The sequence below is a fragment of the Agelaius tricolor genome, unplaced genomic scaffold (genome assembly GCF_023055355.1).
Source record: "Agelaius tricolor isolate 1412-34295 unplaced genomic scaffold, bAgeTri1.0.p SCAF_37, whole genome shotgun sequence".
Taxonomy (NCBI): Eukaryota; Metazoa; Chordata; class Aves; order Passeriformes; family Icteridae; genus Agelaius; species Agelaius tricolor.
In genome coordinates this window covers 3,255,030-3,281,290 of record NW_027269297.1, presented here as the reverse complement: position 1 = coordinate 3,281,290, position 26,261 = coordinate 3,255,030, and the positions used below count along the sequence as shown (strand labels likewise).

General features: G+C 49.9%; 1 protein-coding gene across 11 annotated transcripts in view; it reads left to right on the top strand.

Moving 5' to 3' along the window:
• The window catches only part of CACNA1B (calcium voltage-gated channel subunit alpha1 B), a 334,736-nt gene that overhangs the window by 68,151 nt on the left and 240,324 nt on the right, over window positions 1-26,261 (top strand). The gene's annotated exons all lie outside the window — the stretch shown is intronic.

Below are 26,261 nucleotides of genomic sequence, written 5' to 3'. Positions count from 1 at the left end.
TTGCTCCTTGGAGTGTGCTTCCCCTGCAACCATGAGATAATGAGTTAACCATGAGTTAAACACAAGATAACCATGAGTTAACCATGAGATAGCGATGAGATAACCACGAGATAACCATGAGTTAACCACGAGATAACCATGAGTTAACCACAAGATAAACATGAGTTAACCACGAGATAACCATGACTTAACCATGAGATAACCACAAGATAACATGAGATAACCATGAGATAACCATGAGTTAACCACAAGATAACCACATGCTCTCAGCAGAGCTTTGCCCAGGCAGTGCAGCCCCTGTGTTGGGGCCAGCTCTGCCTCCCCAGCTGGGATGTGAAACACCTGAGCAAGCCTGGGGAGAAGGGGTAAGGGAGGGATGGATGGATGGATGATGGATGGAAGGAAGGAAGAAGCCTTTCCTGGCTCTTCCAGCTGACCTGTGCCCAGCCTTCCCTGATGGAAGTGGCAAAAATGGTTTCCTTCCCTTCCACGTGTTTTTAATCCACAGCAGGATGACTCTGGGGCTGTGGCAATCTCAATATTTCTTCTTGGAGCAACTCAGGGCATTGCTGAGGCGGCAGCTGCACTGCCAGTATCTTAGGCTTGGCATTACCCTTGATATTCAGCACTGTTCTATTAATTTTTCCCATTAAAAGCTGCTGTCCTTGTGTAGGAAGGAGGAGCGAGGACAGACACTGGCAGTGCCGCTTTGCTGTGACCCTCCTGCCACCAGGGAGGCACAGACAGGGACAAGGACAGCTCTTAGGACACTGCAGACACATGGTAAATGTGTGCAAGGGGTAATTGAACAGTGCCAAGTGCTTTTAACTTCCCTTATGGAGCAGCTGAAGAAATGAACTCAGCCGTGCACGAATCCCTGGAAGCTGGGAGGCTGCTGCTGCTAATCTCAGTTCGTGCCTGTGGGGAAATCAGGCAGCCACTGTGTGAAAGGAGCCTGAGCAAGGAGCCCCTGGGCCTAAATCACCGAAATGCTCTCAGATTCCTTTCCTTTCCTTTCCTTTCCTTTCCTTTCCTTTCCTTTCCTTTCCTTTCCTTTCCTTTCCTTTCCTTTCCTTTCCTTTCCTTTCCTTTCCTTTCCTTTCCTTTCCTTTCCTTTCCTTTCCTTTCCTTTCCTTTCCTTTCCTTTCCTTTCCTTTCCTTTCCTTTCCTTTCCTTTCCTTTCCTTTCCTTTATTCCAGGTTGTCCCTTGGTGTCACCCCCATTTCAGGACTGATGCCATTGCTGTAATGGAGCCTGAAGCAATGGATTGTCAAATATTCAGATCTGACCTGGGACTCTGCGTGTGCTTACAGGATCCTCATTTTCTTTTCAGCCTCTGCCTGGTACATCAGGGCTTTCCCTGGCCCTGTCATTGCCATTAGGAGCCTTTGTCTCCAGAAATGTTTTGCTCTCACCCAGGTTTTGTTAAAAGCAATGTTGCAAGAACTTGCTAAGATCCTGTGTTCCTCCCTGAAGTGTCAGTCTCAGCCATCTGTGCCCTTCCCACACCAGAGCTGCTGCTCTGCTTTTGTTTTCTTTGACTCTCCCACCCCAAGGCTGGGGCAAAACCATCCAGGTTCCAGCCAGGCCCCTGCAGTGGGATCCCACTTTGTGTATGGACAATTCCCAGGGCTCTCTTAGAGCCCATTGCACTCCCCACCCTGAGTGCAGGTTTACTCTGGGGATGTACCACTGGGGCTGAGTTACTACAGGTTTACTCAGAGGATGTGCACTGGGAGTGGTTTACTACAGGTTTCCTATATAGATGTACATTGGGGCTAGTTTACTACAGGTTTCCTGTATGGATGTACATTGGGGCTGGTTTACTACAGGTTTCCTATAAGGATGTGCAGTGTGGAGCTGGTTTACTACAGGTGTCCTCTGGGGATATACCACTGGGCCTGGTTCACTACAGATTTACTCAGAGTATGGGCACTGGGGCTAGTTTAGTACAGATTTCAGGTAAGGATGTGCAGTGTGGGGCTGGTTTACTACAGGTTTCCTGTATGGCTATCCCTCTGGGGCTGGTCACTACAGATTTACTCTGGGGATGTTCCACTGGGGCTGGTTTACTACAGGTTTCCTATATGAATGTGCAGTGTGGGGCTGGTTTACTACAGGTTTACTCTGAGGATGTACACTGGGGCTCTGAGGCAGTCTGGCAAACCCCAAACTGCTGTTGCCTCTGGGCAGCCCCAAAGCCCAGCCTGAGGTGGCTCCACCACTCCTTGGCCTCCAGCAAGGACCAGGAGCTGCTCCCCCTGCCCCAGTCACCCCTGGCAGGTGAGTTTAGGAGGAGCAGCGTTCATTGCTGGTTGCAGTTCAACCTGGGGCAGCCCCTCCGTGCCCAGAGTTGTTTGTTTGACCCTGTGCCCCAGGCTGGCTGGTGCCAGGGGCTGTGCCAGGGAGCCCGTGGGGTTTCTGTGGCTGTGCCTGTGGTGAGCAGCAGCAGCAGAGCACATTTCCCCTTTAACCAGGCTGAGGATGGGGGGGCATCGGGGCTCTGGGTTCAGCTGGGGGGGCTGTAAGAGCTGCCCAAGGCATGGAGAGGGGCTGGGGGATGGATGGATGATGGATGGATGGATGGATGGATGGATGGATGGATGGATGGATGGACGGATGGAGGGATGGATGGAGGGATGGATGGACGGATGGAGGGATGGATGGATGGATGGATGGATGGATAGGGCTGGATGGATGGATGGATGGATGGATAGGGCTGGATGGATGATGGATGGATGGATGGATGGACGGACAGGGCTGGATGGATGATGGATGGATGGATGAATGGATGATGGATGGATGGATGGATGATGGATGGATGGATGGATGGACGGACAGGGCTGGATGGATGGATGGATGGATGGATGGATGGATGGATGGATGGACAGATAGACAGGGGCTGGAGGGACAGATGGACAGGGCTGGAGGGATTGATGGACACAAAGTGGCTGTTTTAGTCCCAAAAGGGGCTGGAGGATTGGACGGAGAGGGGCTAAAGGGACGGATGGACAGGGCTGCAGGGTTTGAGTGTGGGGATGCAGAAGTGGGAGGGAGCCCAGGGTGGCAGGGTGGGAGCCCCATGACTGCACTTGTGTGACAGCCTGCAAGGGCAAGGTGTGGCTGCCACTGGTGGGGACCATTCTGCCCAGGGATGATAATCTGGGTGTCACTGGTAGGAATTCTGCCCAGTCACCACAGTCGGGGTGTCCCCAGCAGGGACACTCTGCTCAGGGACCACAGTGTGGCTGTCACCCCTGTCAGGTTCTCCTGCTCCCAGCAGAGGTGGCAGGTGCAGGCAAAGGGCTGATGGAGTTTTTGGATATTAAGGTGTGGCACTGCCAAGGAAGTGGTGCTCAGCCCCAGCAGGCAGAGCTGCCCTCTCACTATCCCACCCCACTGGATGCTCCAGGGTGCTGGGGGAGAAATTCAGCCAGGGCCGTGTCTGGGAGCCCAATTCCCTGTGTCCCTGCAGGTGTGGGAGCTGTGCTGGGAAAGGCTGGATCCTCCCTGGGTGAAACCCCAAACCCTGCTCTGTTTGTGCCGAAGAACCCCTGAGTGATGTGCCTTGATTGTCCCCTCTGGCTCAAAGGTTGTGATTGTCACAGGATGACCTCCTGTGGCATCTGACTTTAGAGTTTTAAGCAGTTTCTCTAATGTTAATATTGAGGATGATGAGTAAGTAACAAGGCAGGTTGCTGGGGTGATGGAGTTGCCCAGAAAATCCCCAGGTCTTGGTGAATTATCCCTAAAAACAGAACAGCCCATTGTGTTTAGCAAGTTCTGCTCCATGGTTAAGTGTCCCTGACTCTTTAAGTCAGCTCTGGCTGGGAATTTATCTGTGGAGATTTAAATATTTTTCTTTGGTGGCTTTACTTGAATCCCTTGTGCTTGGGCAAGGTGGCAGATGCTGTGGGAAGGAAAAGCATTCCCACTTTGCTGCTCACCCTCACAGCCCTGCAGTTTGATCCCATCCCTGTGGGAAGCTCCCAAGAATTGGACTGAGGGATGTGAGGAAGGGCTCATTGTTTAGGGCTGTATTAGATTTGGGGTTTGGTTATAAAACCACAGATTTTCAGTTTTGAGGGCTCCCACGAGCATGAGATTTATAGGATTTTGCAGTTCAATGTGCCTTCCTTACTCTTGCTGTGAAGAGAACTCTGAATTCCTAAAATATCCCGTGCCCTTATCCTAAAAGATGAGGATTAAATTCCCATTGATGGCTCCTTTGCTGTCATTACCAGCTGAGATGGGAGGCAGGCAAAGCATTCTTTAGGAGGCTAAATTTGCTTGGGGAAGATAAGGAGAAGAAAGGGGATATTCATTAATTTGGCTGCATTATGGTCACCCCCTGACATCTGCCTCCTGTGGATATTGCAGGTGGCCAAAGAGGCTCTTTTGGTCCTAAAGTGGCTGTTTTGGTCCCAAAAGCAGGGACAGCACCTTGTGGGACAGCACCTTGAGGGCCAAAGTCCTGCTTGCAGCAGCAGCCCCTGCCCTGCTCCCCCCACCATGGATGAGGGGACACTGGGGTGTCCCCAGGCCTGGCACTGACACCAGAGAGCAGAAGGTGTTGCCATTCCCACCGACACAGGAGCCTCCAAACAACCCCATTTCCTGCCTTTTTTCCCTTGCATTCTAGCTCCTTCCCAGCTGAGGGAAAGCTGGATGCTCTATTTTGCTTTTCCAGGCCCAGTTTGTGTCAGCAGAGGGATGTCCTGTGCTTGAGTTCCCCCACTGTTGTCCCCATGGATGTGCTGGATGGGGACCCCTGCCCTGCATGGGAGATCTCATGGCCCCTGCAGCTCCCTGTGGGGCTGGGCCAGGGGACAAACCTGGCTCTGGAGTGTCACTGTCATATTTTTTAAAAAAACCCTTTGCCCAGGATTTCTTCTCCTGGGAAGCTGAGAAGCCTCAGAGAAAAATAAAAATAATAATAATCTGATTGCTTCTCTTCTGTTTTGCTGCTTTGGAATGTGGTTAGAGATTGTTTAGCCAACAGGTGGTTGTTTGATTGGTTTCATGTGAATTGTTTTGACTTAATGACCAATCACTGTCCAGCTGTGTCAGAACTCTGAAAACAGTCACAAATTTTCATTATCATTCTTTGTAACCTTCTGCCTGTATCCTTTCTCTATTCTTTAGTATAGTTTTGGTATAGCATTCTTTAATATAATATAAGTCCATAAAATAATAAATCAGCCTTCTAAGAACATGGAGTCAGATTCTCAATTCCTCCTTTGTCCTGGAGACCCAGCAAACACCACACTGGAGCACTTGCATAACGAGCAGAGCATCTCAGTGGGCTCTGCTGAGCTGCAGCAGGGCTCAAATGCTGCCTCTCCTCTATAAATAGAGTGAGTAGGCCAGTTTGCCTTGAGACAAGAATGCTCCCTCCCCCGAGAGCATCCTAAACTTTCCTGCCTGATGGAGCCAGAGCTGCTGAAGAAACGAATTCCTACCTATTAAGTGCCCCCTGGTCTTCCCTTCCTTTGTCTGGGGTTTTGAGGGCAGCAGCAGGTGGGGTGCTCCTGAGCCATCAGCTCTGTCCAGGGAAGATCAGGATGCTGTGGGATGGATATTGGAGTGTTTGTTTGATGGTGGATATTGGAGGACACTTCCACAGGTTGTTTCCTAGGGAAGAGGAGAGTCTGGGGCTCACTTAAAGAACAGTTTTGCAGAGTAGCTGTGGGAGGTTTCCTTCTGATAAAGGCAGACACCATGAAGGGCAAGTGATGAAGGCCTGGCTGGGCTGGAGAACTGCTGGAAGCGTTTCCAAAATGAACCTGAGCTGCCAGGTGCAAACCCCACGGGAGCAGCCCTGAGGGGAGGGCTGTGCTCTGCTTGGCTGTGCTGTCCCTCACTGTCACAGTCCCTCTGGGTCTGGGGTTTAGTGTCTCTGACCCCCAATGTCAGCACCCAGCACATCCCTCTGGCTGTCCTGAGCAGCCCAGACCCCTGCCAGGGGGCTCAGAGACCCTGGCACAGAGCCCAAGATGCCCCTGTGGGTTTGATTATGACCCATGGAGCAAGTTACCAACCTTAGATGAAGATCTGCAAGCCATGACAAATTAAGTAGAATAATAGTGAATTTATCACAAGGTGAAAAAGTAGATTTTGGGGTTTTTGGTATGGGGGTTCAGGAGGCAAGATGGAGGGAACTGGGTGTGTCCAGCCTTTCTCCTTCTTCTTCTTGGCCTCCATCTTCTGCTGTGATGGTGGCACTTTGGGATTGGTTTAGAGTAGAAGCTCAGTGTCTAACATAGGTGATAGGTATTGGAAAGGAATTGTAAACATTGTACAGGTAGTTTTTAGTTTAAAGACATAACCCTGCCCTGGGGGCAGGCAGAGTGCCTGGAACTGGATGGACCTCGGCAGGGTAGGAGAAAATATTTTATAGATAAGGAACAATAAACAACCTTGAGACCGAGAAATGAAGAGCCCTGACTCCTTCTTCAAGACTGGGCTGGGAAAAGAGACTTTTTGACTTTTTGACTTTCTGACTTTTCTCAGGGTTACTCTGACCAGCTAGAGATCCTGACACCTCAAGGGCTGAGTGAGCCTGGCACAGCCTTTGCGTGGCACTGCTCCCTGTCCCATCTCCAGCCCTGCTGTGGCCTCGTGGGGTGTTTGTCACAGCCCCCCTGCACTGCCCATTGCTGGAACCCAAACTGAGCTCAGCCTTAAATAAGTTCCCATAAATTCTCTTGCTTGCATGTTCCAAGTTCAACCTTTCTTATTTTTTAATTTATTTCATTTTTACTGCTCTGTTAACCCAGCCCCTGAGAACTTGGCAGAAATTTAGAGCAACACCCCTCTTCCCTCTTCCCAGCTTGAAAATATCGCAGTGTTAAAGCCTCTGAGTCTCTGGTTAAATACCAATTCATTTCCAGTCATTCCTGCTGAAAGGGATAATGCTGAGGAGCTAATTATTTGGGGATGTTTTAGACCATTTCTGCAGCCAGGTGTTCTGGTTCTCATTTCTCCCTTGGCCCTGGCTCTGCCTCCTGCCAGCTCTTCCCATCAGTGCTGTGTTCTCATGGACCTGGAAATGGTTTGGATTATCCCAGCCAGGCTGCCCTGCTGGCCCTGATAAAGCTGAGCTGGGGGCTCAGCTCCTGTCTGCACTTCCCCAGCAGAACCTCCCCTGCCTTTCTGACAACCATGCTGTGACCTCAAATCTCTGTTTTCTTTAGTAAATGATTCCCTTTAGGGATTTTTTAATAGGATTTAAGGGAGGGGGATGCCTTTGCAGATGAAGCGCTGCCTGTGTGCAGCTCGGCTCTTGCTGAGCTTCCTGTGTGTGCTGGGGAGAGAAATAAAAATAATAAACTGCCTGGTTTGCCCAGGAGCTGAATAAAAATATGTAAAAAATGGTGTGTCTGTGATATATATATATATAGATATAAAATTTATCCATATATATATGCACACACGCATATAAAATCTGATGAACTGCAAATGTGCCTCTTGAACTTAAAAACAATTTTCTTCCTTCCCATCCTTGGAAGGGCTCAGGGCTGGGTTGATGGAGTTCTCAGCAGCCTGGGACAGTGGAAGGTGTCCTTGCCCATGGCAGGGGTGAATGAGGTGACCTTTAAGGTCCCTTCTACCCCAAACCAGTCTGTGATCCCGTTATTCCTCTCTTTTCTCTTTGGCATGGATGTGTGGCCCTGCCAAGGTTTGTTTTGTCCCTCAGGTGGCTGTGGGAGGACAGGGGTGAGTGTGTCCCTTGTCACCACTGCAGGGGGCTGCCCCTGTTGGGGACAGGTTTAGGCAGAGGTGGTGACAACCCCTGGCCTTTCCTTCCCATGTGCCATGAGATGTTTCATGTGTTCATCGTTCCTGCCCTGGGGGTGGGCACAGAAAAGCACCACAAATGCTGGTGTGGGCATTTTTAGGGCAGGGAACCTCTCCAGGTGTGGGGATGTTGGACACTGGAGCATGGAGGTGGATCCAGCAATCCTCAGGCTCTGGCAGAGCAGCCTCTCTCACTTGGGCCAACTGGAAAGAAAGTCCCAGTCAAGGAAAACCATTCTTATTTTTCCCCTTTATAAATGCCATGCCACGTGTTTGTGTTTGTTTAACTTGTCCTGCTGCTCCCTTGCTTTCATCCTTATTCCTTATCAGTCTGGGAAGCAGGTCTGGCTGCCCTTTAGGAGTTATTGCTTTGGGTTTGCAGCACAGTTCTCTGTGTCCTCCAGACAGAGTATTTAGGGATTAGAGGGTATCTGTATTTATTTCGTGCTGCTTTCTCTCTGGCTTACTGACTTTAACACCTTTCAATCCCACTGAAACATGTTCCTTGTCCCCAGATTTGGAATGGATTCTGCTTCCTCCTTTTTTGGTGGCTTTCCTTGCTGGCTCATAAATTCCCCCAATAAATTTATGGGTGGCAGCTTTAACGTTGTCAGCTGAAAACAGATTTTCAAAAAAAAAATTAAAAAAATCTCTGCTTAAGGAGCCAGCTCGTCCTTAGCTGTGATTCTGATACCTCAATCCTGAAATTATGGCTTTTTCAGTGGGGGGGGAGAAAAAATAGAAGTGACAAGATTGGTTTGCTGCTAGTTTTGCTCTGTCATCCCAAGGTGGATCTGCAGCAGTTACCAGAAAAATCCTCGGGAGATGGAGATGAATCATTCCCCAGTCGAGGCGGTGCTGGTGGAGCTGGGGGAAGCCTTGTGCTGTCTTTAGGCTCTTCAATAATAGGAACCTGTGCCTCCCTTTTGGGCCACTTCCCATGTGGAGACAGCTGCAGCCCACTGGGAACACAAAGGCTCCAAGGAAACATGGCTTTTGTGGTGTTGTGAGGTCTAAATTCATGTCCATTCATGTGTTTATTGCCTTTTTTTGGTCAAAGGATAATCTCTCTTTCAAAAAAAAAAAAAAAAAAGTTGCTAAAAGTATGACAAAATATTTCTTCCAAGAAGAAAAATATTGGCAAATTAATAGGCCTTAAGTGGTGCAATAAAAGGGAACATAACTTCTCTGTGACCCCACATGCAAACTTCCTTTCAAAAGAGATAAATGCTGCAAATGCCCATAACTAAAATATTGAGCTGTATTTCTCTACTTTCAGCATATATATATAAAAATACATTCTTCTCTCAGCTCAGATGAAGAGATTCATCCATAATGAAGGATTCAGAACGAGGTGAGAGATGAGACTTTGACTCCATGTTCTCAGAAGGCTGATTTATTATTTTTTTGATATTATATTAAAATTATATACTAAAACTATACTAAACTGTAGAGAAAGGATACAGACTGAAAGCTAGAAAAGAAACCTGGGACTAACCAGAGAGTCTGACACAGCTGGACTGGGATTGGTCATTAATTAAAAACAATTCACATGCTGGGTAAACAATTCTCCAAATCACATTCCAGAGCAGCAAAACAGGGCGAAGCTGAAGCTTCCCAGCTTCCCAGGAGAAGAAATCCTGGTGAAGGGATTTTTATAAAATATCATAGTGACAGGCTTTGTTGACACTGCCTGATGAGGTCTCTGGTGTGGAGATGACCCCAAGGTGTAAGAAAGTCTCTTTTTCCCAGCCCCAAGACTGGGGACAAGACTGAAGAAGAAGACAGAATTCCTTGGCTCTCATTTTCATGGTTTTTTATTTGCTCTTATCTAGTACATTGTCCTTCTGACCCACTGAGATCTGTCCAGCAGGTCAGGCTGAGGCACACTGACTGCCTTGGGGCAGTGTTATCTTTTGATACTAAGAACTATCTGTACTTTATTTACAATAATTTTCCAATACCTATCACCTATGTTAGACTGTCTGTCTCTAATCTAAACCAACCCAAAAGTGTCACCATCACAGCAGAAGATGGAGGACAAGAAGAAGGAGAAGAAGGACAGAACACACCCAGATTCCTCCATCTTGCCTCTTGAGCCCCCATTCTAAATCCCCAAAATTCTACATTTTCACCCAGTGATAAATTCACTATCATTCTACTCAAACTCATGTGGCTTGTAACTCCTCACACACAGCTGGGAATTGTTTCCATGGGCTAAAATCAAAGGCCCAGGTGGTTTGGACTCTATGCCAAGGTCTCTGAGCCCCCTGCCAGGGTGTGGAGTCTTCCAGGGCAGCCAGAGCAATGTCCTGGGTTCCAACACTGCCCACCCCAATTATTGATCCCTCATTGCCCCTGTAGGTTGCTGTCCTTTGGCCACCCCTGTGCCCTCAGGTCATTGGTCACTGACCCCACACTTAAGCCTGTGCACACCACATGGTTTTATCTTTGTCCCTGACCTCTTTGCTGTGCTTTGGAATAAACCTTGCTGGAATACATCATGCAAAGACCCTTCCTGTCCCTCCTGCTGAGCTATCCATGGTGTGTGTGTGCATGGACTGGAAATGGCTGCTCTGGTGGCCTCACTCTGAGCAGCTCCTGAAGGAGGCACTTTAAAGAGGGTTGCAGCATTTCTACCTCCCTGCCACCCTGCAACAAGCAGGGTATTGGAACAAGCAGGAGCTGGAGTGTGAGAGCTCCCAGGCTCCCCAGTGCTCCCTGCCAGCACTGTCCTCCATCTCCTGCTCATTCTGGAAGCTGTGGCTCTTGAACAAGACCTTGAGAACCTCCCTGTTAAACCCTGGAGCCCAAGCTCAGCTCTGAGCACAGGTTTAAGTGTTTTGCAGAGCAGAGCTCCTGTCCCAAACCCCTCCTGGGGCACCTGTGGCACCGTGATCCACTGGGAAACACATGGAAGGGACCAAGTGGGCTCCTTCTCCCAGGTTTCCAGTGGCTTTTTCCATGAACCTGCACAAGGCAATTCACGTCTCCAGTTTTGCCTGGCTGGGGGAGAGGAGCTGAGCCTGATCCACTGGCAGGGATGCCAAGGCTGGGGGAGCTGCTGGTGAAACCCCAGCCTCATACTGGGCTCACAAGGGGCTGCCCCCAGGCCTGGGCAGCCTCTGCTGCTCTCCCCCAGCCTGTTTGAGCAGCAGATGATCCTGGCTTATTTCTAATGATGGAAGGTGGTGGTTGAGCCCTCAAACCTTGCACTGGGTGTTTGGTGTGGCAGAGGGGAAGGATGGATCAGAGGGATGGCTCAGTGCCATGCTGAGCCTGATGAAAAGCTTTCCTTTCAAAGAGCTCCCCCAGATTGTTCCCAGCTCGTGTGTTTTGGGAGCTCCTTTGTTGTTTTTCTCTGTTAATCACTGCTGGTAGTTCTCAGTCTAATGATTTTGGGGCTTGTTTTCTTTTGGTCGGGTGTTTTTTCACTTTAGGATAAAAGCTAAAATAGGCCCTAAATCCCACAGAACCTGTAAAGCTGCTGGGGTAAGTGAGGGCCAGAGGGGCTGTGCAGTTTCTGTGTGTGACTGCACACACAGGGGAGACACCAGTGCTGAGCAATCCTCATGGGAAAAGCTGCCTGGATTGTGGTGTGGATTACACTGGAGCTGTCTGCTCCTCCTCACACCCTGCTCCCCTCACTGTGCAATTCCTGCTCAGCAATGGGGAACAAAGCCAGGAGGGCTCTGTGGGATCCATGTGGGGCAGCTGCCACTGCCCAGAGCATGAACTGCTGGTGGTTGGGGCACAGAATCACAGAATGTCCTGAGCTGGAAGGGACCCCAAGGATCACCCAGTGCCACCCCTGTGCCTGCCCAGACACCCCAACAACCCCACCCTGGTGTCCCAGTTCTGGCAGGGAGGAACAGGAGCACAGCCTGGGGTTCAATCACTGCCTGTGGGGGACAGGGGCTGCCCTTGCTGAAAAGGGATGGGAAACTCAACTGGTGCTGCATGGACTGAGGGAATCAGAGCAGCACAGAATGTCCTGAGCTGGGAGGGACTGAAGGGATCCCCCAGGGCAGCCCCTGTCCCTGCCCAGCCCCTGTCCCAGCAACCCCAGCCTGGGCATCCCTGGCAGCGCTGCCCAAAGGCTCCTGGAGCTCTGGCAGCCTCGGGGCCGTGCCCATTCCCTGGGGAGCCTGGGCAGTGCCAGCACCCTCTGGGGGAAGAACCTTGCCCTGAGCTCAGCCTGAGCTGCCCTGGCCCAGCCCCAGGCCATGCTCAGGACGTGTTTGTTGTGCAAGAAGGGCTGGGATGCTGAGGCTGCCCTGGGTGCAGGGGGCTGTGCTGTGCAAAGTGCTGCAGATCCTGCTCCCCCTAGGAAGTGATGTTACAGAAAATCATGGGAAAATGCTCGTCCTCTGTAAGGGGCAAACATAGAATGGTTTGTGTTGAAAGGGACCTTAAAACTCTTCCCATTCCACCCCTGCCATGGCAGGGACACCTCCCACTGTCCCAGGTGCTCCCAGCCCTGTCCAGCCTGGCCTTGGGCACTGCCAGGGATCCAGGGGCAGCCCCAGCTGCTCTGGGCACCCTGTGTCAGGGCCTGCCCACCCTCCAGGGAATAGGAGAAGGTAAAATCAGGTCACCAAAGCCCAGATCTAAAGCTGGCTCCTGGCTCACTGCAGGCGAAGTGGAGCAGCTTGGCTTAGTTCTGTCTCAATGTCACTTGAGCTGAGCTGCATTAGGAGCCACATCCCTGAGGGGGGAAGGTGCCTCCAACCAGGACAGGAATTTCCTGCCTTGTCCAGAGAGATCTGCAGGAATGGGGGTCTGTTCTGAGGAGATGAGGTGGTGGCTCTGCTTCACCTGCTGGAGGTGTGGGTGCACAGAGGCCCCTCTGCTCTGACTGCCCCTGGCTCCACCTTTAGAAGAAAGATCTAAAGCTGATGGAGAGTTAAGAAAAGGATGAAGGGTCTGGAGGGGCCACACAAGGAGCAGCTGAGCAGAGTGAGGGCAGAGCTCCCCGGGGCTGCAGCTCCTCCCGAGGGGCAGCTCCCATCTCTGCTCTGGGCCAGGGACAGGAGCCAGGGCACGGCTGGGGCTGGGCCAGGGCAGCTCAGGCTGAGCTCAGGGCAAGGTTCTTCCCCCAGAGGGTGCTGGCACTGCCCAGGCTCCCCAGGGAATGGGCACGGCCCCGAGGCTGCCAGAGCTCCAGGAGCCTTTGGGCAGCGCTGCCAGGGATGCCCAGGCTGGGGTTGCTGGGACAGGGGCTGGGCAGGGACAGGGGCTGCCCTGGGGGATCCCTTCAGTCCCTCCCAGCTCAGGACATTCTGTGCTGCTCTGATTCCCTCAGTCCATGCAGCACCAGTTGAGTTTCCCATCCCTTTTCAGCAAGGGCAGCCCCTGTCCCCCACAGGCAGTGATTGAACCCCAGGCTGTGCTCCTGTTCCTCCCTGCCAGAACTGGGGCACCAGGGTGGGGTTGCTGGGGGGTCTGGGCAGGCACAGGGGTGGCACTGGGTGATCCTCGTGGTCCCTCCCAGCTCAGGATATTCTGTGATTCCATGATTTTGTATCAGCCACACCACACTGTTAAAAATCCAGGGCAGGCTCCAGCACTGGTGTCCAGCTCTGAATTCCAGGGAGCAGCAGGAGCAGCAGGGTTTGCACCTGGAGCTGGGTCCTCTGCATTCAGCTTTGAACTTGGAGCGTGGTTAATGCAGGGGGGATTGGAGAGGCAGCTGCTTCCCCCTTTCTCCTCATTGCCTCTGAAGAACAGGCATGTAACGAGATCAGGCTGGGGTTTGTTCAGTGCAGCTGAGGCTCATTTCACGTGCTGAAGGCACCAGAATTCAAAAGAAATGCTTTTAATGTCTGCAAAAATGGAAATGAAGTGAAATGCCTTCAGAGTACCAGAGGGAACAAGGCAAAGGCGCTGGTGAATGAAATCAAGTGTGTGATGACAGGGGAGAGGAGAAAACCAGGGAAAAGAACAGAGAAATAATTTCTGCAGCCTGCATCCATGAAAGGTTGGGCTCCTGGATACTTTGAAATCAGGAGGAGTTAGAACATAAACACTGCTGTGGATCTGGTGCTCAGATTTTTGGCCTAATTCTGGTTGCTATTCCCACTGCAGGTTTTTGCTCTGTTTTGGCAAGATCAGGAAGAACGAGCCCCCAATGCTCCCATGGGGGGTTCCAGGCTGGAAAAATCAGGGATGTCACTGCCACCCATCCATGGGGACAGGTCACATTCTGCATCCCAGCTGGCTCTGCTGCAATGGAGGGATTTTTTCTTGGACCAGGACCTTGATTTGTAGCCAATAACTTAAAAAACTCCACCCAAAAAGAAAAAAACCCCAAAAACTACCAAACAAAATAATATTTCCACAAAAGCACACCAAAGACTCCTCAGCCTCCCCCATTCTCATTAAGAGGTGTGATTACAACTGATGTCAATTTAAAAATTAAAACAATTATTGCAAATATTCTATATAATTCATTCATCCTCTTAACCTTCTTGGGCAAAGGGTACAGGTTCAAAGCCAGGGCAGAGCATGGAGCCACCATGCAAAAAATATTTTGCAGTGTCAAAATCCCTCTTTGGAAAGCTGAAGTCAGAATTTTCCAAGGAGAAGGGCTTGTTTAGGTGGGGATAAAAATATTTTAATTTTGTTTTTAGAATTTATTTCTGGCAAGAATCTTGACAAAATGAAAATAAACATGTTTTCAAAACAAGAACAAGTGTGTTTAACCCAATCAGACAGATTGTGACTGTTTTCCTAAATGAGCTTTTGCTAAGTTTGACCCCTTCCAGCAGGAGGTTTTGATATGATCAAATTGTCATTTTCTGTCAGAAAACAATTCTTCCAGAAAATCTGCAGCCACTTCCAATCAATATTTTTCCTTTCTTGTGCTCTGAGCAACCTTGGGAATGGATGTCCTGTGGTGCTTCATGGTGATGTTTTCCCAGAGCCTAAAGGGGCTCCAGGAGAGCTGGAGAGGGACTGGGGACAAGGGATGGAGGGACAGGACCCAGGGAATGGCTCCCAGTGCCAGAGGGCAGGGCTGGATGGGATATTGGGAATTAGGAATTGTTCCCTGTGAGGGTGGGCAGGCCCTGGCACAGGTTGCCCAGAGCAGCTGGGGCTGCCCCTGGATCCCTGGCAGTGCCCAAGGCCAGGCTGGACAGGGCTGGGAGCACCTGGGACAGTGGGAGGTGTCCCTGCCATGGCAGGGCTGGGATGGTGTCACCAGGATATTTTCTGAAAAATCCTCTTTGCCCAGATTTTCTCCTGGGAAGCTGAGAAGCCTCAGAGAGGAATGAAAACAATAATTATCTGATTGCTGCTCCTGTGTTTGCTGCTTTGGAATGTGGCTTGGAGGTTCTTTACCAACAGGTGAATGTTTGATTGGTTCCATGTGATTTGTTTTTAATTAATGACCAATCACAGCCAATTGTGTCAGACTCTGAGTCAGTCACGAGTTTATATTATTCATTCTTGTTAATCTTTCTGCCTGTATCTTTCTCTTTTTATAATATAGTTTTAGTATAGCATGATATGATATGATATGATATGATATGATATGATATAATATAATATAATATAATATAATATAATATAATATAATATAATATAATATAATATAATATAATATAATATAATATAATATAATATAATATAATATAATATAATATAATATAATATAATATAATATAATATATCAGCCTTCTGAGAACTTGGAGTCAGATTCTCATCTCTTGCCTCCTCCTGGGGACCCTCACAAACACCACAGGATGGGATGAGCTCTAAGATCTCTTCCAGCCCAAACCATCCCTGCAGTCCATGTGCTGCCTGTTGGGGTGATGGGAACCTGAGGAAAGGGGAGCAGGAGGTCTGTGGGGAGCAGCAGAGCTCCCTCCATCCTCCCTCTGCCCAGGGATGCTCTGAGGAGCTGCAGCTGGGCTCAGGAGCAGAGGATCCAGGTGGGAGCCAGGTTTGGGTCCCTGCAGATGGAAGCAGTTGCTGGCTCAGTGGGAGCTCCTGTGCTTGCTGAATTCCCTTGCTGTCCTTGATCCTGAATTGCAGGATGTGGGAGCCCAGCACATCCCTCTGGCTGTCCAGGATGGCCAGGGGACCTGGCCAGGGGGCACAGAGACCCTGGCACAGAGCCCAGACCACCTGTGGGTTTGATTGTGACCCATGGAGCAAATCACCAACCTTAGATGAAGATCAGCAAGCCACAACAGTTTAGGTAGAATAATAGAGAAGTTATCACAGGGTGGAAAAGTAGATTTTGGGGTTTTTGGTATGGGGGTTCAGGGGCAAGATGGAGGGATCTGGGTGTGTCCAGCCTTTCTCCTTCTTCTTCTTGGCCTCCATCTTCTGCTGGGATGGTGGCACTTTGGGATTGGTTTAGAGTAGAAGCTCAGTGTCTAACACAGGTGATGGGTATTGGAAAGTAATTGCAAACATTGTATTTGTAGTTTTTAGTATAAAGACATAACCCTGCCCTGGGGGCAGGCAGAGTGCCTGGAACTGGATGGACCTTGCCGGGGCAGTGTGGGAATCCACAAAATTAGAGGGTTTTGGGAAAGCTGCAAAAGGCAGGCCTCAGAGGCAGTAGAAAATTTTTTATAGATAAGATGCAATAAACAACCTTGAGACCGAGAAATGAAGAGCCCTGACTCCTTCTTCAAGTGCCAGGCTGGGAAAAGAGACTTTTAACATTCTTGGGGTCACTGTGAGCAGCTAAAGATCCCCACAGCAGAAGGGTTTTTACTGCTGGCCTGGCTGTGTGCACACCCTGGCCCAGTTACAGCCAGCTGGAGCCCAGCTCTGCCTGTGCCCTGCTGGGAGCCAGGCTGGGACATCCCAGCAGGAACTGCAGAGCCCAGGGGTGACAGCTGTTAGGAGGGATGAAAGTTTGACAAGAAAGTCTCACAGGTATGTGTGTGCTTAGCAGAAAGATTTTTAAATGTAGAGTCTGATGAAGGAATAGAGATGGAAGCAAGTTTTGATATAGAAGAAAAGAATTGCTGAGCCAGTCTCACTGGATAACCAAGGAGGCAAAGGGTGTGTTAGTTAGAAGGGGTTTTTATGGCTTAGAGCAAAGGATAAACCCACCCCAAACAAGAAGATGTTTGTACCAAGCAGAAAGAGAGCACAGGCAAACAAGGCAGCAAATGCTGCAAGTAGAAAAAGGTCTCAGAATTTTCCACTGCAAGAAAACTGAAAAACAACTTCTAGCTTAAACTGTAGTGTGCTGACTTTGAGTGATTGGAGAACAGTGACATGAATATGGTAATTATAGGAGTTATGATAGGCTGTAGATAATAGTTAAGGTATAGATTGGTTCTGCTGTATGAAGATGCTCAGCAAAGAAAAGTCTATAATGCATTGTAACCAAAAGAAAAGTATAGAATGCATTGTAACCAAACCCAAAGGGTCTCCAGGCCTGCCTGCAGCTGCAGCTGACAGCTGTGGGCACAGCTCTGTCACCCATGACCCTGGGCTGCTGTAACCTCTTGGATACAATAAACTGCATTTTGGATACAACAAACTGCATTTTGTATACAATAAACTGCATTTTGGAGAGCTGCCCGGGGTCCCACATCCCTCATTCAGGCTCTTACAGGCTGGGAAATGTCAGCAGGAGCTGCACAGCCCAGGGGTGACAGCACTGCCTCCCTGCCTCTGTCCTCCCTGGGGATGTCCTGGATGTGCTGGAGCCCCACAGGTGGCAGGGCCAGGCAGGCTGTCCCCTCCCCTTGAAGCCATCCCAATCCCAGCTCCTTCCTCAGGGAACAAAGTCCCCTGAGCATCCAAGCAATGTTTGGATGTCTCTGGAAATCCGGAGCCAGGTGGGGATCAGGCTCTTCTCCCAGGTAACGGTGACAGGGTGAGAGGAAATGTTCTCAGTGTGCACCAGGGGAGCTTTGGGTTGGTACCAGGGAAAGGGAGAGCTCATCCAGCCCTGGCACAGCTGCCCAGGGCAGTGGTGGAGTCCCCATCCCTGGAGGGATTTAACAAATGTGTGGATGTGGCACTTGGGGACATGGGCAGCGGTGGCCTTGGCAATGCTGTGGCAGCAGGACTTGGTCTTAGAGGGTTTCTCCAACCTTAGGGATTCATGGAATATGTCCCCAATGTTCTCTGCCTCCCTGGAGTGCTGAAGTGGTGATGGGATGTAAAGTGATCTGGAAAGGGGATGAGCTTTGAGGGATTCTTATTTGATCCTTAATAATCCTGTTTTGATTAAGGATAAAATACTTCTTTCTATCCTGTTTTGCCTGAAATACAAAACCCAAGCCTGGCAACCTCCTGAGCCAAGAGCAGGAATTTCCAAAGCTGGAGCTGAGCAGTGGGGGCTGTTTAAGCAGTGCTTTGGGAGGGGTACAACAAATGATATAACTGCAAGGAAACACATAGGATTTTTATTTTTTTTTTTCCTTTTACCTGCAAGCAATCACCAAATGGCAAAGGAATTCCTGAAAGCTGCTTTGTTTTCTCAGAGGGCCTCACAGGAAACATTCCCTCTCCCAGCATCACTGCCACCAGGAGCTCAGGAATTGTTCCACAACAGGAAAACCACAGGAGTTTGTTGGTTTAACCATGGCCTTAACAGAGGCCTGAGCTCCTGTGCAGGCACTGAGGGGTTTAAAACACTCCATGGAGAATTCTGGATGCACCAGGGGGAACTGGAGTGCCAAGGGCAGCACAGTCAGAGGCAGAGCCTTTCACAGGACACTGCAGTCCCAAAGCAGCACCCCCAGGGTGGAGATCCATCCCCTAGGGGGGCACATTGTCTGGGTTTGACAACACAGGTGTCTGCTAAGGAAGGCAGGAGCCTCCCCTGAAATGGAAAATGTGAACCCCCTCCCTCCAAATTATTATAGTTTTGAAATTAAGGGGCTCTCAGGCAAAGATATGGGAATGGGAATAGCAGTTCTTTACTAGGAAAATTAAAATACAAATGCAATAGTACAAATAAAGAAAACAAACCACTGAATCCAACCTGCCCCCTGTGTGTCAGGGGGTGGCACAGCCCCATCCCATGGGGGCTCAGCCCTCCTGCAGTGCCAGCTGTGGCTCTGCTGGAGCAGGGATCCTGCACAAGGGGGGAGTTTTCCTCTGCAGCTCCAGGGCTGCTGGAGATGGGCCTGGGCTCCCTCTGGCCATGCAGGGCAGCAGAAGCTGCTCCTCTGGCAATGCACTGGGCAAAGGCTGCTGGGCTGTGCCAGGCTCACATTGGATCCAGGTAGGAATGCTTGGCTCCTGCCCTGGGCAATGCAGCATCTCCCCATGGGATGCTGGAATTGGATCAGCCCTGCAGGGACACTCAGTGGCCATGGACAGCAGAGATCTCCTGCAGGGAGGATTGGCTGGGGGAGAGATCAAGAAAAAACTGCCCATGGACAGCAGAGAACTGCCCCAGCTCTGACAGGTGGGGATAGAACACACAGCCCCATTTCCAGCCCACATGATCACAGCTGTGCTATCTTCATTCCCCTGGGATAACAGGGATCCCAGTGCAGGTGTTCAGGTTTGCAACTGGGAATTGTTGGAGTGTTCCACTCGTGTGCTGCAGCACTTTCTGTGTCTCCAGGGTTACCCAATTATCCCACTGGGGTCACACCAGGAACCACCTGGTTCCCTTCTGGTTTTCCTTCTGCTCCTGGTGGGTTTTTTGCCACTTTCTTTTAACTTCTCCTGGTTTTAGAGCGGCCATTGCATTTTTAAAATGTTGTGGTAAATCTCAGGGCTGGTCCCAGTTGGTGGCTGCAGCAGAGGCTGCTGGAGGATTTTAATCTGATTTTTGGGGTCACTTTTCCCAGTCAGTGGGCACAGAGGAGGTTTCATTGCTCTGTCCCTGGGGACTCCTGAACTCCAGAACTGAACCAACCAGGAAAACTTGATCCTGGTTTTGGCTCTGGGAGCTGTAGGGTGAGCAGGGGCTGCAGGGTGTCCTTCACCCTGTCCCAAATGCCACGTGTACTCACACCAGGGTTGACTGGAAATGCTGGGAATTACTTAGAGGGACATGGGAACCCCTCAAAACACTGACCTGGTCCAAAAAGTGATGATGGAGGAGAACAATCTTCACCCAGTCTGGGAGATTCATTCCTGGTTTGGGTGGCCAGATTGGAGAGCTGAGGGATTTTTCTTGCAGGAACAAGATGAGAACATCTTGTTCTGTTTGAAGCCTCTTCCTGGCCTGGTTTGGTGTTTAACCAGCCTGGAGTGGGGGTGTCCTGCTGCAGGGCTGAGGCTGTAACTGCTTTGATAACCCCCTGATGGTTTGAGGGGATTTATGTCAGAGGGAACAGCTCCAGGGGAAGGGGCACAACTTCCCCAGGAGCTTCCTGCAGCTCGTGCTCAGAGCTTTTGGAGTCAGGAGAGCAAACTTCAGAGCTGAGCTCTGCTGGATTTTAGGGCAGTGCTGCATTTTTAAAGAGGATCTGCTCATCAGCTGCTGGGAGCTTTGAATCCTTCTGGGGGAGCAGCTCTCCTCTCCCTCTCCCTCTCCCTCTCCCTCTCCCTCTCCCTCTCCCTCTCCCTCTCCCTCTCCCTCTCCCTCTCCCTCTCCTCCACAATTTCATCTTGTCAGGAAAATTCATCCAAAAACATTGGAGATTTATGTCCAAAAAGGAGGCAGAGGAGCCCTGTAACTTTATTTAAATAAAGGAAGAGGCCATGGGGCATTTCCCATGGGATCTCTGAAACTGTTAGAGGATGCAGCCTCCTTTTTATCCTCATTTCCTGGCCACATTTCCCTCTCTCTTTCCCCACTGCCTGAGATACTTGAGAGGTTCAGACTTCCCAAATCACCGAATACAGACCCCCTTTTTAATATGCACCCCACTTTTCTTTTTCCTTGTGTCTCTGTTCTTTTTTTTCTCCATATCCAGGAATTTAGCACAGGGTTTTTTCCCTCACCCTGTCTCTTTGGGTGAGCAACATTCTGTGTCAATCAGTGGGATTCTTCAGGAATTTCTGGTTCCTTCCATTGCTTCTTTCATCTCTCTGTATTTGGATTTATCTACCAGCAGACCCAGTTTGTGTGTGAAGATGCCTCCCTCTCATTCCTTTCCCTCTGCACCCCCTGAAGCCCTTTCAGGAGCAGAGCCCTTCTCCCTGCTCCCCTGGCCCAGCACAAGGAGCCCATTTTGGCAGCAGTGAGCCCAGCTGTGCTCCCCAGGGTGGGAGCTGTGCCCTGCTGTGCCAGAATGCCATGCTGGAGATGCTGGAAAACGGGGAGGGCATCAGTGCTTGCCCTCCTCTGGATTTAGCCCCTCTCATCCCAACCCAAAATATCAGAGCTGAGGCTCAGCAAACACAGGGAGGTTCTTAGGGGTGCATTCCTCTGGGGAAGGTGTTCCAAAGCATCAGCTGCAGCCTTGCTCTGAACACATTTTCCCACCAAACCAAGCTCCTGATGAGCTGAAAACTGAGAGGAACCAGCTCTGTGGAGAATCAGTGAAAAGGGAGAGATGAGAGCTGCCTGGGAGCTCCTGGAACAGCTTCTGCACTTCTCAGAGTGTTCCAGAGCTTCCCAGGGCTTCCCTGGGAAGAGCAGAAGCAGCAGGAGGGACATAGGGCAGCCCTGGGCTTTGGAGGGATGGGAGCAGTGCTGGCAGCCCTGGTGCAGGATGCAGGGATGGATTGCAGCCTGGGGGAGCAGCTCCTCTCCTTGGGCAGGAATTGTTCCCTGAGAGGGTGGGCAGGCCCTGGCACAGGGTGCCCAGAGCAGCTGGGGCTGCCCCTGCATCCCTGGCAGTGCCCAAGGCCAGGCTGGAGCACCTGGGACAGTGGGAGGTGTCCCTGCCATGGCAGGGGTGGGACAAAGAGGGGCAGAAGCAGCAGGAGGGACCCGGGGCAGCCCTGGCTTTGGGAGGGATGGGAGCAGCGCTGGTGCAGGGCTGGGATTGCAGCTCCCAGTGCAGGATTTCCATCCAAGGGAGCCTCAGGGCTGGGCTGAGCACTCCAGGCATCCCTCTGATCCTGCTTTTTAGAGCTTGGCCTGATATTTTCCACTTCTGCTGAACAACTTGAGGAGAATCAGCTCAGCATGCTCGGTGCACCCGGGTACTTCTCTCATTACTTTTTCTCACAAGGTGTGAAAATCAGCTGTTGCTCCATTTTTCTGCCTTTTATATATAAATTTAAAAGCTCATTTGTGCTGACTCATGGGGAATTAGCCAAGTTAAAGCACCATTTTCAACCACCTAATTGAGCAAACAGTGAAAGGAAATGTTTGATTACTCCTTCAGATCCTCATTTTTCCTGGCTGAGGCCATTTACTGCATTCAGCTCAAATTAACCAGCGCTTTTGGTTTCACTCCACATGCATTTTCCTTTGAGAAAGTATTTTCCAAAAGGAGTTTGCTCAGCTTTCTTCCATTCCTAGTGTTTAGAATGAGAATAAAAATCAGATTTCTCATCCTCCCAGGGTGTTGAATGGGAATCTTGTGTTATTTAGGCTGCACACCAGTGCTTTTGTAAGGGCTATTCTGTGTGTGGAGGGAAGATGCTGTAAAATATTATAAAGAGATTTTAGTTTCCTCAAGTTCACACACAAGCTGGGAATTTGCATGTGTGTGTGCTGGCAGCTCATTTTTATGAGTGCCCTGAATGATTTTTTATATAAATGAGACCTGTCTGGACATCTGGATTGGGAGCTGACTCTAAAATTTCTTTCTCCAGAAGATGAGTTTCCTGTGTTGCAAATCTCGAGGCTAAACCTTACTGAGTTGGTTTTATGTGTGTTTAAATTTTAATGGAGATAATTACTGGGGAATAATTGAGAGTCTTGCTCTGGTTTGACCTGTATCAATTAATTTGTTTTTCACCTCAGTGGAAGAGGATGGGGCTCTCCACCATCTGAGGTAGAGAGTTTAAAAATAATTTTCCTGCTCCTTCTGACCTGCTGCTGTGATTTCCATGGGAAGAGAGGCCCTGTCTCTTTGTGATGGCTTTAATTGAAATCCACTCAGCACAGAAATGCTGCAGATCTCCAAAGATGCTGCACTTACTGCACTGGGCAGGTTTTGTATTGATCAACTGGTTTGGGTTGGGAGGAGCTTAAAAGTCACCTTGTTCCACCCCTGTCATGGCCAGGGACACCTCCCACATCCAGCCTGGCCTTGGGCACTGCCAGGGATCCAGGGGCAGCCCCAGCTGCTCTGGGCACCCTGTGCCAGGGCCTGCCCACCCTCACAGGGAACAATTCCTAATTCCCAATATCCCATCCATCCCTGCCCTCTGGCAGTGGGAGCCATTCCCTGGGTCCTGTCCCTCCATCCCTTGTCCCCAGTCCCTCTCCAGCTCTCCTGGAGCCCCTCCAGGCCTGGAAGGGGCTCTGAGCTCTCCCTGGAGCCTTCTCTTCCCTCTTCTCTTCTTCTCTTCTTCTTCCCTTCCTCCTCTCCCATCGTGGCTCCAGAGCAGAGGGGCTCCAGCCCTGGGGGCATCTCAGGGGCCTCCTCTGTGCTCTCTCCAGCAGCCCCAGCTCCTTCCTGTGCCAGGAATTGTCCCCTTTGTGTCCCCAGCCCTGGCAGTGCTTTCTGCCCCAGGTGCTGCCCTCATCCCCCAGCCTGTGCCACAGCCCTGGCTATTCCCTGGCTCCCTCCCACAGCCTCTGGAGCTGCTCTGTGGGTCAGGCACAGACCCAGAGTGAATCCAGCTGCTCCCAGCTGCTGGCATTGATAAACTTTGACCCTATCCATGAAAATGCACTACCTACCTCTAGACAACAGATAGTGTAATGGTTGCTGGAGATGTAAATTATTTTATCATTTACTAGGAACTAATATTTAAATCCCATTTTACGCCTTCATTTTTTTTATCTTGACATTTTAATTTTTTTTTTATTAAATAATTAAACCAAATATTCCTACATTATCCAAATCATTTGTCATCAATACACTTTCAATTAACCTTCCTCCATATTTCCTAGTGTCAAAAACAATAACCAACTGTCATCATCACTCCATAACCACCCCCAAACAAACATAGAATTAACCCCAGAACTAACCCCACCAATAAAAAACCAAACAAAAATACAAACCATGATCATAAATTATCAACCAATCACCCATCTGTGACCATGTTCACAGGGATCTGAGGATGAGGGAAGAGATGAGGATCTGACTCCATGTTTCAGAAGGCTGATTTATTATTTTATGATATATATTGCATTAAAACTATACTAAAAGAATAGAAGAAATTATTTCATCAGAAGGCTGGCTAAGGATAGGATAGGAAGGAATGATAACAAAGGCTTGTGGCTTGGACTCTCTGTCTGAGCCAGCTGACTGTGATTGGCCATTAATGAGAAACAACCACATGAGCCCAATCCCAGATGCACCTGTTGCATTCCACAGCAGCAGATAACCATTGGTTACATTTTGTTCCTGAGGCCTCTCAGCTTCTCAGGAGGAAAAATCCTAAGGAAAGGATTTTTCATAAAAGATGTCTGTGACACCCACCAAATTTTATGTTCTTATAGCTTATAAAAAGCACAACACTGAAGGTGCCAAGATGGCTGCCACACACACCCAAGGACAAAAGACTTAGTCCTAACCTTACTGTTAGTTTTTGCTGGGTATATACATGCAAATATCCATGCTCCAGTGTGGACTCACAGAGATAACAAATAGACTGCACAGGACAACAAATGCCAGAGGGGTTTCAGCAGTGCTGAGCTGCTCTGCAAGCCCAGGAGCTGGAGTTCTCATTAGCCCCTTTAGATCTGGGTGTGCTGCACATGGATTTCTGCCTTTTGTTCTCTTTTATGCCTTTTAAAGATGAAAAAGCTCCCTGAGATCCCAGCAGCTGTTTGCCAGCCTGCTGGGAGGGGAAGTGTGTGATGTCCTGAGCTGGTGTGTGCAGGGTTTGAGGCCATGTCCCCAAAGCCTTTCCCCTGCTGCCTCTGCAAGGGCTCTCTCTCCCTGTTTTGGGGGGTCAGGAGGGGCTGGGCAGTGCTGGGATGTGTGTGAAGCTGGGCTGTGTGGGGACAAAAAGGGCTTTTTTAAGGGCTTCTCCCAGATGAAGCAGAAAAATGGAATTTTTAAGGCAATATTAAAATGCCACAGACTGAACTAGAAGTGGCATCACCCCTCTGCCTCTCCTCCTCCCTGCCTTGTCCTGACCCCCCAGCTGATTGCTGAGACATGGGGTCACATTTCTATGCCCTCAACCTCCTCGTGGTGGCCAGGAGAGAGGGGGGAGGCAGGGAGGGAGCCCTGGTTCCTCCTGGAGAGCAGGTCCCTGCCAAAGCCAGAGCCCTTTGGGAAGTGAAACAGGAGCAGGCACCAGCAGCTCCTCGTGAAATGCCATTTATAGCTGGGGCTGCAAGCTTTGGAGCAAAGGAAACTGCTGAAATGGGGGGAATAGGATTTCTAAGGGAATTTGGCACTTAGGGTTTGGAGGGGGCTCCTGGTGGAAATGCCGTGGAGGTCACCTCACACAGCCCCTTCCATGATCATTCACACCCTCACCTTTCCTGGGTGCTCCTCCTCTCCTAGGGGGGTGTACATGGAGGGAGCCTGAAGGATTAACTGGAATGTTGTTTAAAAAAATCCTTTTTGTTAAAAAATCCTAAAAATTTTTTGTCAAAATCCTCAGCTTTGAGCGTCTTTGAGGCTGGACTGAATGCTGTGCCCAGGCAGGGACAGTCCCTGCCCTGAGGAGCCCTGGTTCAGGGCTGCCTCTGAGCTCAGCTTGTTTCTTGTGTCTGAGGCTCTTAAAATCCTGGAACAGTTATTGGTGTCTCTCTGGATCCACTCCAGGGCAAAGCAGGTCCATTGGGGCCAGCACAGAGTTTCTGCAATTCACTGGAGTAAGAGAGGAGGTGGCTGTGGCCACCATGGTCCTGGGCTGACCTGTAAATATCAATATCATTTACCCAGGGATGGATGGACTCAGATCTGAGAGGCCTTTTCCAACCTAAATGATTATGGGATTCTGTATTTGGAGGTTTATACTGTGTTTAATTATTAATTTTTGTGTTGTCACAGGGGATCACCACAGGCCCTGGTTACCAGGGGTTAATCTCACTAAAGAACAGATGTTAGGCTCAGTTTATTTATTCCAGTGGTGTCAGAATAGTACAGAAATGGCAGCTTGGGATGTCAGGATTGCAAGATAGAATGGAGACACCTGATGTGGAGGCTGGGAGTGTGGAAAGCAATCCTTGTCTTACCCAGGCAGGGATGGGAGATGTGCAGTGGGAGGAAGTTTGGATGATGGCTTTTGTCACCATGACTGTGGTTTTTTGGGGAATGTGGGGCCTGGTGCCAGGCTGGGATGTGCAGAGTCTGAGGGCAGTGGGAACTGGAATTTAGAGCTGGTTCTGCTGCCTTAGGGCCTGTGGCTCTGAGGATTCAAACAGCAGCTTGGAAGGGTGAAAAGCTCTGTCCCAAGGGATCTTTCATCCCAATTTAAAAGATCCCTTGGGACAGAATTCCTGCTGGTCACTGTGCAGGTGTAGGACAGGGTTTGGATGAATT